We start from the raw sequence: 15,000 nt of genomic DNA on the forward strand, positions 1-15,000 counted from the left end.
ACAGTCTTCTCACATTGCTGGACCAGCTGAGGCGGTGGCTGCTGTGGATTCCCCACCTTCATTTTTCCAGCAAACAAGGAAGCCAGCAACTGTGCCCTCTCCTTACTGCTGGTGGCGACAGTACCGTCCTGCTTGCTGAGGGAGGGATGGATTCTTGGTGGCCAGTTCCTGTTTGTCCTTAACAAGGGACCACCAAGTTTTGTTTCCTACGCCAGTGCCACACAGTTTCCGGCGCAGGCTTTCCTCCCACTTTTTTAAGGCCCACTTGCTGGTTACCACCATCCTCCTGCATGCAGCCCTATGCAAGTCCTTGTTGCGCCGAGTCGGGTTCCTCTTGTAGCGGAGCCAGGCAGCATACTTTGCCTCAGCAGCAACACGGCAACGGTAGCCAAACCATGGCTGATCCGTCGGTCTGGTGGTGTATTCCCTGTGTGGGACGTGGCGTCTCTGGAGGGCGAGAAGGTGAGAGGTGAGTGCAAGTGCTTCACTCTCTGCTCCTCCCTGTAGCAGAGTGGCCCATGGGGTGTGGGTCAGGTCGCGGCGCAGGGAAGCCCAGTCTGCTTTGTTCCACAGCCAGATGGTGCGGGTGGTGGCCTCGTCCCGAGCCACGCCCACTTCCAGCTGTGTCAGTACAGCGTGATGATCAGAGCTGCCCACGAGCCCCAGCTGATGACACTGAAGCTTGTCCTCCTGGTAGTCTGAGATGACAGGGTCTAATGTCCCTCCTCGTTCATGTGTGGGAAGGTGACATGATCTGTCAGACCCTGCACCTCCAGGAGATTCTCGTAGGCGTCTCTTTCCAGGTGGTGATTGAGATCCCCCACAATCAGCACTCTCTCTCTCTCTCTCTCTTTCTTTCTCTCTCTCTCTCTCTCTCTCTCTCTCTCTCTCTCTTTCTCTTTCTCTTTCTCTCTCTCTCTCTCTCTCTCTCTCTCTCTCTCTTCTCTCTCTCTCTCTCTCTCTCTCTCTCTCTCTCTCTCTCTCTCTCTCTCTCTCTCTCTCTCTCTCTCTCTCTCTCTCTGGGCATGACCTTCCCGTAATGGCTTCCTCTCCTGGTGTAATCCTCCCATAGGCATCAAATTGCCCTCCATTTTAATTGAAATATCATCCTTATGAAGCTGCGGGGTGTGGGTGGAGGGGCCTCTGATGTCCCTGGGCGCCTTTGCTTATTGGCCGTCTCTTGTTTGGATCCTATTAGTGTTTTCTTTTTTCTTTCTTTTTCCTTTTAATCTCTCTCTCTCTCTCTCTCTCTCTCTCTCTCTCTCTCTCTCTCTCTCTCTCTCTCTCTCTCTCTCTCTCTCTCTCTCTCTCTCTCTCTCTCTCTCTCTCTCTCTTCGTCTTTTTTTTCTAGGGTTGTTGATTTATGGTGATCATTGAGAGGGTGCTGTACTGATGGGTTTGGTGTAGTAGTAGTAGTAGTAGTAGTAGTAGTAGTAGTAGTAGTAGTAGTAGTAATTGCTGTTGTATCTGTTGTTGTGGTAGTTGTTGTAGTTGTAGTTTGTGTTACTTATTGTGCTTTTTTTTGTTGTTGCTTTCTGCTAATAGTCATAATATGTAGTAGTAGTAATGACGGTGTTGTAGTTGTTGTCTCTGTTATTTATCTTGATCTAGAGGGGTCGTATTTGTTGCATGTAGTGGTAGTACTAGCGGTAGTAACATTAATGGAAGTAGTAGTAGTAATAGTAGTAGTAGTAGTAGTAGTAGTAGTAGTAGTAGTAGTAGTAGTTGTAATAGCAGTAGTTATAGTAGTAGTAGTAGTAGTAGTTGTAGTAGTAGTAGTAGTGATAATAATAGTAGTAGTAGTAGTAGTAGTAGTAGTAGTAGTAGTAGTAATAGTATTCGTTGTAGTAATTGTAGTAGTAGTAGTAGTAGTAGTAGTAGTAGTAGTAGTAGCAGCAGCAGTAGCAGGAGTAGCAATAGTAATAATAGTAGTAGTAAAGCAGTAACAGTTGTTATTTTTGTTCTGGTTGTTGTAGGCAGTGATTGTGATGGTGGTGATGGTGGTGGTGGCTGCGATGATGAAGTCAGCAGCAGCAGCAGAAGTTTTTGTCGGTGTAATAATACCGGAATGGTAATGGCGGTGGTGCCAGAGAGAGAGAGAGAGAGAGGGAGAGAGAGAGAGATGAGCGTCACATATGAAAAAAACGTTGTGGTGCTTATGATGGTGATGGGCGCTGTTGTGGTGCAGTGGCGCGGGGAGATAAGAGGTGCGGGGCGCAGATTGACATGGCCGCGATGAGCTGTTATCCCGTCGATGGCACCGACACAGACTAACTAAAAATTGAACACCAAAACAGGACGTGGAAAATCCTTGTCTCCCTGTCTCCGTTTCCCGTTCATATGCTGACCTTTGCCTGACCTTCCCTTGACCTGGTCCTCCCTTCCCCTGTGACCTCACTCCGACAGTCTGACCTCTCGTCCCCCTAACCAAGTGCTTCCTGGTGACGGTATTCTCATGACATCCTTATTTGTGCTCGTGAAGTTACCGCCGCATTAATCTAATTAGTTCCCGCCTTGTATTTGGGTTGCTTTGACTGTCTGGCTTTTTCATAGATTTTTTTTCCTTTTTCCGGCGGATGGACTAACTTTTGTTTTAATGTTTGGTGTAATTTGATATCCAGCAACTTCTTAGCTTTTGTCTTTCGTGTGTGAGTGTAGAGTTTGTGACTAAAGAGTTCAGTGTCTTCACTTGGCTGACGTTGGTGTGTTTGGCTTGACGTTGGAAGTGAAAGACTGGGAAGAGACAGTACGCATCGCCAGAACAAAACCCGAAAAGTAAACACGCTAATATTAAAGAAAATTATCGGATATTGAAGTATATAGATAGGTTTTTAACTAAGTATATATTGAAAGTTAGTGTATCTATATATAACAACAATATTAACTTGTATAGAAAATTTACTTGGATATTTATTAAAATTGTCCTAAATATTTCTTCATGAGTTACTTTATACTCAAACAAATGTCTCTTTTAAGAATAAATAAAAGATAAGTAAATAAATAAATAAACTTACATGTAAAATAAAGTTAAAAGCATATAAACTTTGAATGCCGACAGAGGGAAAAAAAAAATTGAAGTTGCGAGTGAAAATTCTGTTACATACATGTTAAGTAACTTTATATGCCTGTATCATTTTCAGGAGGGAGGAAGGAAAAACACACACACACACACACACACACACACACACACACACACACACACACACACACACACACACACACACACACACACACACACACACACACACACACACACACACACACACACACACACATATACACACTTATATGTCTGTCATTTCCACGGGAGAGGGAGGAAAAAACACACACACACACACACACACACACACACACACACACACACACACACACACACACACACACACACACACACACACACACACACACACACACACACACACACACACACACACACACAGGTATGGTGAGGCGAATTAGAGTGCCTTCACTGCTCACCGCACACCTCCACACCTCCACACCTTTAATCCCACACCTGACACACTTGTACGCGCCGCGGCACCCGTGTTGTTATTGGCGACTCGTTGTGTTGTATTAAACGCAGTCCACGGATTACTGGTGAGCGCGTAACACATCGCCGCATTTCACAATCATTAATACCCATGACACCTGTAATTAATATGGACAGGTGACGTAACGCGAGCCCTAATGAAACGCCAGCACATGAGTCAGTGAGTCAGTTAAGTGCCTGCGAGTCAGCTTGTAAGGGCAATGAGTCAGTTAACTTGGAGGGAAATTTCTGTTTTGTCTCTTAGCATTTCAGTCAGGGAGTGAATGAGTCAGTCTGTGTCTTAATACATTAGTCAGTTAATGTTTTAGATAATTAGTAAGCCCATCTTTCAGTGTATGTATCAGTTGGTCAGTCAACAAGTCAGCAAGTCAATTGGACAGTCAGAAAATCACTCACATACTCATATAGTCAAGAGACTAGCTAATTAGTCAGGAATTAATCAGTCAGTCAGTCAGTTAAGATTTCTGATAATTAGTCACTCAATTTATTTATCAATAAATCAGTCAACTAATCAGACTAATTAGACTATCAGAATTCTCAAAAAAACACCAAACTAACACTCCTAAAACGTCCTTAGGTCAATTAAATAACCCCTTAACACCACAGACTCCTTTGTGTCACCACTAAAACTTTATAAACACCCACAAAACATCGGAAATTATCTGATATCACCCTAAGCTATCTAGACACCTCCAAAACACCCAAAACTTTCTTGCATCATCTCTCTAAACACCCCCAAAAACTGTCTAGAGACCCCAGAATAACAGAAACTCTCTACTATCACCCTTTAAACTATCTAGACCCTATGAAAACGTCCGAAACTCCTCCCTAAACACTAGAAATTGTCGTCTATCCTCCCTAAAACTATCCAGACACCTCCAAAACACCCGAAGCTGTCTTGTATCATACCTAGTACTATCTAAACATCCTCAGAACACCAGAAACTCTCTTGTATCATCCGTAAAACTATCCTAACACCCCAAAATACGTGAGATTGTCTTTCATCATCTCTAAAACTATCTAGACACCTCAAATACCCCAAATTCTCATGCTTCACTGCTTTAAATAGCTCAAAAATACCCGAAACTCTCTTGTATCAACCCTAAAGATATCTAAAAATAAAAAAAACATCTGAAACTGTTTTATATTACCATTAAAAGCTATTTGAACACATTGAAACTACCAGACACTCTTGTATCACCCTTAAAACTCTCTGAATACCCCAAAAACATGTAATAGTCTAATAAATTACCCCTCTCCTCCAAAGAAAATTAGAACTATCAAGGAATCGATCACTCATGTGGGTTATTGAAGTAATCTAACAGTTTTAGCCAGCTCAGTAAGTCATCCAGTCATCTAGTCAGACAGTCATCAAGTCAGTCATATCCACCACACTCACCACCCTTTCCTGCACCACACGTGTGAATTAGATATGGTGAGACAAGATCGTATGTGTCACTCACCTGAACACCTATGCTCCCCTTTCAGCTTACCTTGAACCTTCCCTCTCCCCCGTGTACCTGTCCTCACCTCCCTTACTCCCCTCCTCTCTCTATCCTTTATTCATGTATTCTTCTCACTCCTCTTTTTCCTCCCCCTGTATGATTTTATTTCTCACTTCCGTCTGGTTTTTATTTCGTTAAAGTAATTATGTTTTGTTTGTGTTTGTCATAATGGCTGTTAACTGTGACGTTGTTATATTATATTGCATTATATTTTATTACATTTCTTTTGGTCTAGATTATATTGCTATTGCTTTGTGTGGTTCAGTTATATGTTTCTATTATTCATTTATTTGTATCACATTTTTGTCTTTTATCTTTTTTGTTTCATATTTTTTCTTACACCGTTCTTTTCTTTATTCTTGCGTTGTTGTTTTTTTATTTGTTTATATATATATGCGTTTCTTTTTTTATCGTTTTTTATTTCGCTTTTGTATTTCTGCCCGTTTTCTTTTCGTGTATTTTTCCCCTCCCCACATTTTTTTTTTTTTTCCCTCATACTCTGAAGACTCTCCTACCTGCTCATGCTCCCTTTCCTCCACCTTTTATCTCTCAAATATCCTCCTCCTCCTCCTCCTCCTCCTCCTCCTCCTCCTCCTCTTTTGTCCATATAAGTTTTCCTCGGTCACCTCTTCTCTTCACTCCTCTTCCATCTTCTTGTCACCCAAAGTGCCTCTCTCTCTCTCTCTCTCTCTCTCTCTCTCTCTCTCTCTCTCTCTCTCTCTCTCTCTCTCTCTCTCTCTCTAATATAAATCTGCAGGTTTTCTCCGCCTGTCTCCTTCTCCACGCCTTCCTTTCACGCAAAGTTCCGCTTTCATCCGCGACCCGTTTTCTTTTATTTTCCCCCACCCTTCTCTCTCTCTCTCTCTCTCTCTCTCTCTCTCTCTCTCTCTCTCTCTCTCTCTCTCTCTCTCTCTCTCTCTCTCTCTCCGCTCGCTATCTTGCTCCAGAAATCCCTCTTTGCATTGCGCTCTCCTTTCCACTTCCTTTATTTCTACATCCCACAATCACTATTTTTCCTTCAGCCTCCTGTCTCTTCTCCGTAACGCGACTCTTGCCTCCCAGAAGCCATCCTCCTCCTCGTTTTCCTCCCAAATTCTTCCTTCTACCAAATTCCTTCTCCTTTTGATACTTTTTTGGGAAAGCTACTTATCCCTTGTTTGCTTTCTTCACCCTTTCTCATTCAAAATCCTTCTCTTTTCAAACTTTTTTAGTTTTGCAAAATCTATTTTTCTATTTATCTCTTCTTAGATTGCTGTTTTTAATCCTTGAAACTCTTAAATTTCTTCTTTTCTATTCTTTTCTTTGTTTAATATACTTTTCTTCACTTTTGTGTCGCTTGAAACTCAAATTAAAATTCCTACTTCTCCTGTGTTTCATCTTTGCAAAGTCTACTAATTTTTTTCTCCCGCTCCGATTTTTTTTTTTTAACTAAATTTTAAACACTCAAATTTATTCTTTTCCCACTTCTGGTCATTGCAAAAATATACCTCTTTCCTACTTGTCTTCCTTCGTTTTCTTTTTATTTATTTTCAACTTTCATATTCCTTTCCCAACCTTTCGTCTCAGCAAAATAGAATTCTTTACTTTTTACTGTCCTTTCGAACTCTCAAAATCCTTTTCTCCACTCCTTGTCTTTGCAAAATCTACTTCCCTATTCACCTACTTCCAGCTTTCCCTTTTACAGTTTTTCGATTCTCTCAAGCTTCTTTTCCCACTGGTTGTCTCTGCAAAATCCACCTCTCCTCCTAGTCTCCCCCCTTTTCTCCTCCCAATAGCTGAGTATTGTCCATATAAATTCCTTTGCCTTGTTCCTTTTCTCCTCCCGCCGCTTGGCTTATCACAGGAAGTGCCCTTTTGCTTCCCCGTTTTCTCTTTCTCTCCCCCACACCCATCTTCTCTTGCCAAAAAATCGTCGATGTACCCTAATTCCGTTTTCCATTTTACCTCAGTCTCCCTTACGTCTTTTGGAAATGTCTCTCTCTCTCTCTCTCTCTCTCTCTCTCTCTCTCTCTCTCTCTCTCTCTCTCTCTCTCTCTCTTTCAGCTCCCCTTCTTTCCTATAATCCTTTTCTTTTCCTTCAATGTTCCTTGAAATCCGCCTTTTCTTTTCTCTCATTCCGGCAAAAATTTCTGATAGAGCCTCATTTTTAGTGTTAATGAAAAATGTTCTCCCTTTGACCTTTAAGATTTCCTCTTTTCTTGCTCTTAGATCTTCATTTTTGTCATTTCCTTTTCTTGTTCTCCTAATAATTTCTTCGTTTTCTTTCTGTGTGTTTTCTAGTTTATCTTTTTTCCTTTCCTTTGTTTTCTTATCTTTTTCCTTATCCTCATGTTATTTACTTTTTAAATTTTTTTTTATTTTACTCCTTTCTATCTTTAATTACTGCTTGTCATTCTTGTTATTCCTATTGATTATCATGATTATCTTTATTTTTGTTCCTTAAATATTTTGTTCCAATTTTCTAATTCTCATAGTTTTTCCATCCCTTTGTTTTCATTCCTAAATATTTGTTTCCCTTTTTATGTTGCCTATTCCTATATTTTCTTTGCTTATTTTCCGTAATTTAATTCTTATTCTGTCACATGTCTTGATTGATATCTTTCTTTTCTCATGTTTCCTATATTTTACCTTTTTTCCTAATTGTTTTCTTTTCTCTTTTCTTTTTTAACGTTCCCCTTTTCATTTTCCTGTTTTCCATGTAAAAGGGCCACTGACCAAGGACAAGAAAAAGGGCAAAGGAAGGCCCATTCAGGTGCCAGTCCCTAAATAAAGGTCAAAAAGTTAACCCAAAATTGGAGGATAAATGTCTTGAAACCTGCTTCCTGAAAGAGCTCAAATTATAAAATGAGGAAGCACAGAAGCAGACAGGGAGTTCCAAAGTTTACCAGAAAAGGAAATGTTTGTTGTGAATCCTGGTTAACTCTTGCATTAGAGGTGGGCATATTTCCTTAGAAAATATATGATTTCTGAACGTTTTCATATTATTTTGTGCCCCGCTGATATTAACGAAGCATATTTTATACAAGGACAGTGACGTGTAGGCTTCATGGGTTTCTGCAGCTTCCCTTACTTTATGTTCTTGTTTCCCTTATTCATTGACGGCCTAAAGCATTCACTCTTCCACTTACTTGCCTCCCTAAGTCATTGTTATCTCTTTCTTTCCCCAAAACATTGCATTTGCTTCCTCCTTCTCATGACACCTGTTCTCTTCTTACTTACCCTTTACTCTTTGCCTCTTTTCTGTCTAGCATATCTCACCTTCTTACCTCTTCTATCCCTCACCTTTCTCCTACCTCTCTTTCCTCTTCGTGGCATAACTCTCCTTTTCCTCCTTTTACCTTCACCTTTTGCTTCTTCCATCTTGACATAATCCTTTCTCTCTCTCTTTCTCTGACTTTCCTCTCACCTCTTCTATTCCACCTCTCTTCGCTTCTCCCTTCTTGTCTTACCCTCTCTTTCTATCCATTTACTCACACATTTCCCCTTCTGCCTCTCTCTTTGCTTCTTCCCTCTTGTCATATCCCTTTCTCCTCCTCCCTTTTCCTCTCCTTTTCCTCACCTCTCCTTCCTGCGCGAAGCTCCAACGTTCACCTTTTGTCCTCCCAGATTTAGCAGCGTTTTACTGGCACGGTGGCAAAACTGAGAGAGAGAGAGAGAGAGAGAGAGAGAGAGAGAGAGAGAGAGAGAGAGAGAGAGAGAGAGAGAGAGAGAGAGAGAGAGAGAGAGAGAGAGAGAGAGAGAGAGAGAGAGAATTGGCTAACTGACAATCTCTGATAACGAATAGGAAGCTATGCAGAAAAGAAATATAGAATGATAAATAACAGCGAGAGAGAGAGAGAGAGAGAGAGAGAGAGAGAGAGAGAGAGAGAGAGAGAGAGAGAGAGAGAGAGAGGATTGGTCAACTGACAATCTCTGATAACGGGCAGGAAGGCTGGGAGAAACAAAACAAAAAAATACAAGAATAAAATAGAGAGAGAGAGAGAGAGAGAGAGAGAGAGAGAGAGAGACACACACACACACACACACACACACACACACACACACACACACACACACACACACACACACACACACACACACACACACACACACACACACACACACACACACACACATTTTGTCCCAAAGTTGAAGCTAGAAGAAAATGTTGTGTGTGTGTGTGTGTGTGTGTGTGTGTGTGTGTGTGTGTGTGTGTTTCAGAGAGAGAGAGAGAGAGAGAGAGAGAGAGAGAGAGAGAGAGAGAGAGAGAGAGAGAGAGAGAGAGAGAGAGAGAGATCGTGCTGACACTTTATTCCTCACAGAGCAGGACACAAAGAGAGAGGAAGGTCGCAGTACAAACGTCATATTCTATTATTCAATTTCCACTACTTTTTTTCAAGGGGGGACGGGACAGGACGGAGCGGGGCAGTAGCCAACACTCACCCTTGCTGGACACTCACGAAGAGAGCAAAGCGCAGCGCGGGCCAGAATATGAAGGCAAGAAGATGAATATGCAACATTTGACAACCTCCATCCCTTCACCCCATTCCCCTCCCCGACCCTGCCTCCCCACCCCCTTTTTTTTTTTTTACATTTTTTTTTTGTTTCGACTTGATTGGTTGATATGAGACTTGTGTTTTTTTATTCTCTTGTTTGTGCATTTGTTTGTTGGTATATATGTTTGTGTATTTATTTGTATATATTGATGCTTCCATTCTTTCCTTACTGATGAGTTCATTAATTGCTTTGTGTATTACGTTTCATGTTTTGTTTCCTTTCTTTATTTCTTTATTTGTTTTCATTTTATTACCCTTTCGTTCTTACTTTTTATTTCGCTCATTCTTTTTCACATGTCAATTCAATACATTTGCTTCTATATTAATTTGATTTCCATGTTTAATTTTTTTTTTTTCATTTTACATGATTTGTACTTATTTGTCTGAAGTGTACTCAGCCCTGCCAGTGTTATATGTCTACTATATACTAATCTTTCTTTTCTCTTCTCTTTTCTTCCTTCTCTTTTTTAGCTCCTAAATTTCGTTCTTCGTGAAGTTGTTTTAACTTCAGTGTTTTCCTTCTCTTAACTATTTCTTTCCACACTTTCCGTTTTCATCACCTCCTCATTTTCTTTTGGTGTCATCCTCTCTCTCTCTCTCTCTCTCTCTCTCTCTCTCTCTCTCTCTCTCTCTCTCTCTCTCTCTCTCTCTCTCTCTCTCTCTCCCGTCTCATTAAACACCCTCCTTCCCCTGCCTTGTCATTGGTTTTCTCATTTATATATATATATAATTTTTTTTTTTTTTAAGTCAATTGTGCAGATTTTTATTCATAACCATTTTCTTGTACATAAATAACATTAATAACAACCCAAATCAAGACGTTATAGTACCAGTAACAATAATAACAACTGCTACTGCAAACAACAACAACAACAACAACAACAACAACAACAACAACAACAACAACAACAACAACAACTACAACAACTACTACTGCAACAACAACAACAACAACAACAACAACAACAACAACTACTACTACTACTACTACTACTACTACTACTACTACTACTACTACTACTACTACTACTACTAACATTAACAACAAAGACCAGACAGCAAAACCAGCAACAACAACAACAACAACAACAACAACAACAACAACAACAACAACAACAACAACAACAACAACAATAACAACAGCCAAGATCTCATGCGCCATTCAGCAACGTGTTTTCAGTTATCCTCGTGCCGTTTTAGCTGCATTCGTTCACATATTGGCGTTAGTTTGAGCGAAGTGTCTATACAGTGTCTGGAACCTTTAATATTCGGGGCAAATTTATGCATGAAAAGAGACAACTGAGCGGTAGTGTATTAGAGAGAGAGAGAGAGAGAGAGAGAGAGAGAGAGAGAGAGAGAGAGAGAGAGAGAGAGAGAGAGAGAGAGAGAGAGAGAGAGAGAGAGAGAGAATTACTTGGAGCAGCAGACCTCACATATTTTGTCCCAAAGTTAAAGCAAGAAGAAAATGTAATAAAAGAGAGAGAGAGAGAGAGAGAGAGAGAGAGAGAGAGAGAGAGAGAGAGAGAGAGAGAGAGAGATGGAAAGTAATGAAAACGAGAACATGTATAGACAGACGTATGATACAAAATAATTTGCTAAACTGGAGACACAAACAACAACAGACAAAGGCAAAAAAAAAAAAAAAAAAAAAAAGGAAAAAATGAGAATAAAGAAAACGAAGTGAAAAAAAAGAAAGAAAAAAAGAACAATTGAAGGAAAATAAAGTAAGACGAGGCATTATGGAGCTTTCATGGTGGGGATTTGGGGAACATTATTGCACACACACACACACACACACACACACACACACACACACACACACACACACACACACACACACACACACACACACACACACACACACGTAATGGCACTGCTTAAGGGACTTGCTTTCTCTGGGCTTGTCGATAAGGTTCCTCTGCCGCGCCCTTAGTAACGCTTCCTTCGCCCTTACGTGCCCCCGGAGACAGTTTAGGCGGCTCATGGCCCCTCGATGCTTAGGAGAGATTGTAGTGGTGGTGGTGGTGGTGGTGATGGTGGTTGTGGGAATAGTGGTGATTGTATTAGTGTTCTCAGGTCTTCTACGTCTGCTTGTACTAATAGCTGTGGTAGTGGTGAGAATAGCAGTAGTGTCAGTGGTAGATGTAATAGTAGCAGTAGCGTTAGTAGGTTGTAGTAGTGGTAATGGTAACAGTAGGAGTATGAGATGAAGCGATAGTAGTAGTTGGAGCATTAGTATCATTGGTAGTATAATATTGGTTACCGTATTAGTAGTAGTAGTAGTAGTAGTAGTAGTAGTAGTAGAGATCATTAAAGCAAAAACAGGAGTAGAATCATCATCATCATCATCATCATCATCATCATCATTATAATCAACAACAACAACAACAACAAGACAGTGAATGAATAACAATGAGCGAACAGGCAAGTGAGTGAGAGGATGAGTACATGCAAGAGAGAGAGAGAGAGAGAGAGAAAGCGTATGTGTGAATGAGGGAGTGGGTGAGTGGGTGGACAGACAGACTTACAGCACATAATGAGCGTCCCTGGAAGGTATAGCATTTCCACGGACTGCCAAATATTTATGTGTCAGGCGCGGGACGTGGAGCCTTTTGTGAGGGAGACGTGACGAGAGGATGAAAGATGCGCCTGTCACCAATTGTATCCCCACCTGATGCCTTAGTGAAGAAGACACGAGATTGAGGGGAGGAAAACGACGGGGAGTATAATGAGACCTGATGCATTGTCAATAAAAGTACATATGACAGTTAAAGAGGAAATATGTATTGAGGATTAATGAAGAAAGGTATTGAGGGAAGAATAGCACAGTATAAGGGGTGACGGACGGTAAATAATGGGCAGATAAAGAATAGACAGTAATGCAGGTAGATCCAGGGAATGTGAGATAAAATAAGAGATCAAAGAGATGGAGGTGAGCTAAGTGAAAGGGAAAGAAAGGGAATGCGAGCGGGATTAGTGAGAGAGAGAGAGAGAGAGAGAGAGAGAGAGAGAGAGAGAGAGAGAGAGAGAGAGAGAGAGAGAGAAATGAAGACTCACCCGCCACTCACCTGACACAGTTACAGTAAAAGAATTCTTAAATCCTTCTATGATATTTCAGTCTTTCCTCCTCCTCCTCCTCCTCCTCCTCCTCCTCCTCCTCCTCCTCCTCCTCCTCCTCCTTCTGCTCTGCATCATCTCTCTGATGTATGTCTTTTTTCTTTTTCAGTTCTTCCTGTTGCCCTTCCGTTTTACTTTATGCTTTCCTTCCTCCTCCTCCTCCTCCTCCTCCTCCTCCTCCTCCTCCTCCTCCTCCTCCTCCTTTTCTTTATATCGTATGTTGCATATTATCCGTATTATTCTTTTTTATTAGGGAGATTATAGGCGTATTTCCCTTTTCATAACCTGCTCTCTCTCTCTCTCTCTCTCTCTCTCTCTCTCTCTCTCTCTCTCTCTCTCTCTCTCTCTCTCTCTCTCTCTCTCTCTCTCTCTCTCTCTCTCTCTCTCTCTCTCTCTCTCTCTCTCTCAGGCGAACATGAGTTGTCCATTACTTAATGCTGTGAATAATTACTTTGGTCTACTTTGGTGTATTTTTCAGTGAATACATGCATATGTGAGTGTACGTTTACCTATTCATGCATGCATACAGAGGAGTAGGTATCCATAATGTAAGTGTGTTTACTTCACTTACTCTTCGTTGGTGTTGAATTTACTCGGCGTTATTTTCTTCCCTTTTATTTTTTTTTTCTCTTATACCTCGATTTATTATTTTTTTTCTTGTTTGGTTATTCTTAAGATCTTTGTTTATCTGTGTTTTATGTTCTCTCTCTCTCTCTCTCTCTCTCTCTCTCTCTCTCTCTCTCTCTCTCTCTTCTGTCTCTCTCTGTCTCTGTCTTCTGTCTGTCTTTGTCTCTCTTGTCTCTCTCTCTCTCTCTCTCTCTCTCTCTCTCTCTCTCTCTCTCTCTCTCTCTCTCTCTCTCTCTCTCTCTCTCTCTCTCTCTCTCTCTCTCTCTCTCTCTCTCTCTCTCTCTCTCTCTCTCTCTCTCACACACACACACACACACACACACACACACACACACACACACACACACACACACACACACACACACACACACACACACACACACACACACACACACACACAAATTACATTCCAGGTTTTTCATTTCGTGCTCCTCCCGGCCTCATCTCTTCCCTCGCGTCCCTCAATTCCCCTTACTCTCATCACCCACTCCACCATGCACTCCCCTCTCTCTCTCTCTCTCTCTCTCTCTCTCTCTCTCTCTCTCTCTCTCTCTCTCTCTCTCTCTCTCTCTCTCACATCCTCCCAATCCAATGTTGCCTATCTCCCCTCACTTCCTTTGCTTTTCCTCTCTTTCCTTCTCTCTTCCCCTCTCCCAGTCACACAGCCGCCGAGGGGAGATGGCACTCCTCGGCTCCTCCCTCGCTGACTAAGGCTGGCTAGTCAATACCCTACCTGTCCTGGAATAAGGGGAGAAGGGTGCTCAGGTGTGAGGGTAGTGGAGGGTCTGGTAACATTGTATGCATGAGGGTTCGTCTGTTTTGGTAACATTGCCGGCGAGTGTTGTGGTTGGGAAAGTGTGTTTGTCTTTTGTTTTTATGTGAATTTTAGTGTGTGTGTGTGTGTGTGTGTGTGTGTGTGTGTGTGTGTGTGTGTGTGTGTGTGTGTGTGTGTGTGTGTGTGTGTGTGTGTGTGTGTGTGTGTGTGTATCAGGGGGAAGGGGTGGGCAGTTGTTCATGGATTTACCAAAGCGCGTCACAGAATTGATAGGGAAGATTTATGGACTGTTTTTGCACTGTTTTGGCTTAGCTGGAGGTTGTTAAAGGGACTGAAAAAGGCTGTGTGTAAATCCTAGAACATGCATTGCAACCTCACCAGTTTGAGTCGAGTATAATCCTGTTGGGGGTTCTGCAAGACGTGATGGTGCCGTAATGCCTTGGTGGTTTAGTGAGATAGTGGATGGCAGAACGCTAGATGGAAGTTTGGGTCTAGTGAATGCTGATTGTGGAGAGTGGAGTCTGTGATGTTTGCTGACGCTACTGCACTGGTAGGAAGCGCTGGCTGATTCACAGATTGAGACAGCTGGTAAGGGAATTTTGACGAATGTTCGAAAGGAAACAGAGAGTGAATGGAGTTAAAAGTAAAGCAATGACGTGTACAAGGATGATGGATTATAGAAGAGTTGATTTAGTTTTGAATGGGAATCTTTTCGAGGCTAGATTGAGAGTGTTTTATGGATCTAGGGGTCGTGTGTTGCTATGGATGGAGGGATGGATGTAAAGACGATATATTGAACTGAGGAAGGAAGAACAATATAGAGATGAATGCACCTTATTTATAGGAGGAGATAAAGTGAGATTGTTTGAATTACCTAAGTTTGCATGGTGC

The sequence above is a fragment of the Portunus trituberculatus genome, chromosome 12, assembly GCF_017591435.1.
Source record: "Portunus trituberculatus isolate SZX2019 chromosome 12, ASM1759143v1, whole genome shotgun sequence".
Classification (NCBI taxonomy): domain Eukaryota; kingdom Metazoa; phylum Arthropoda; class Malacostraca; order Decapoda; family Portunidae; genus Portunus; species Portunus trituberculatus.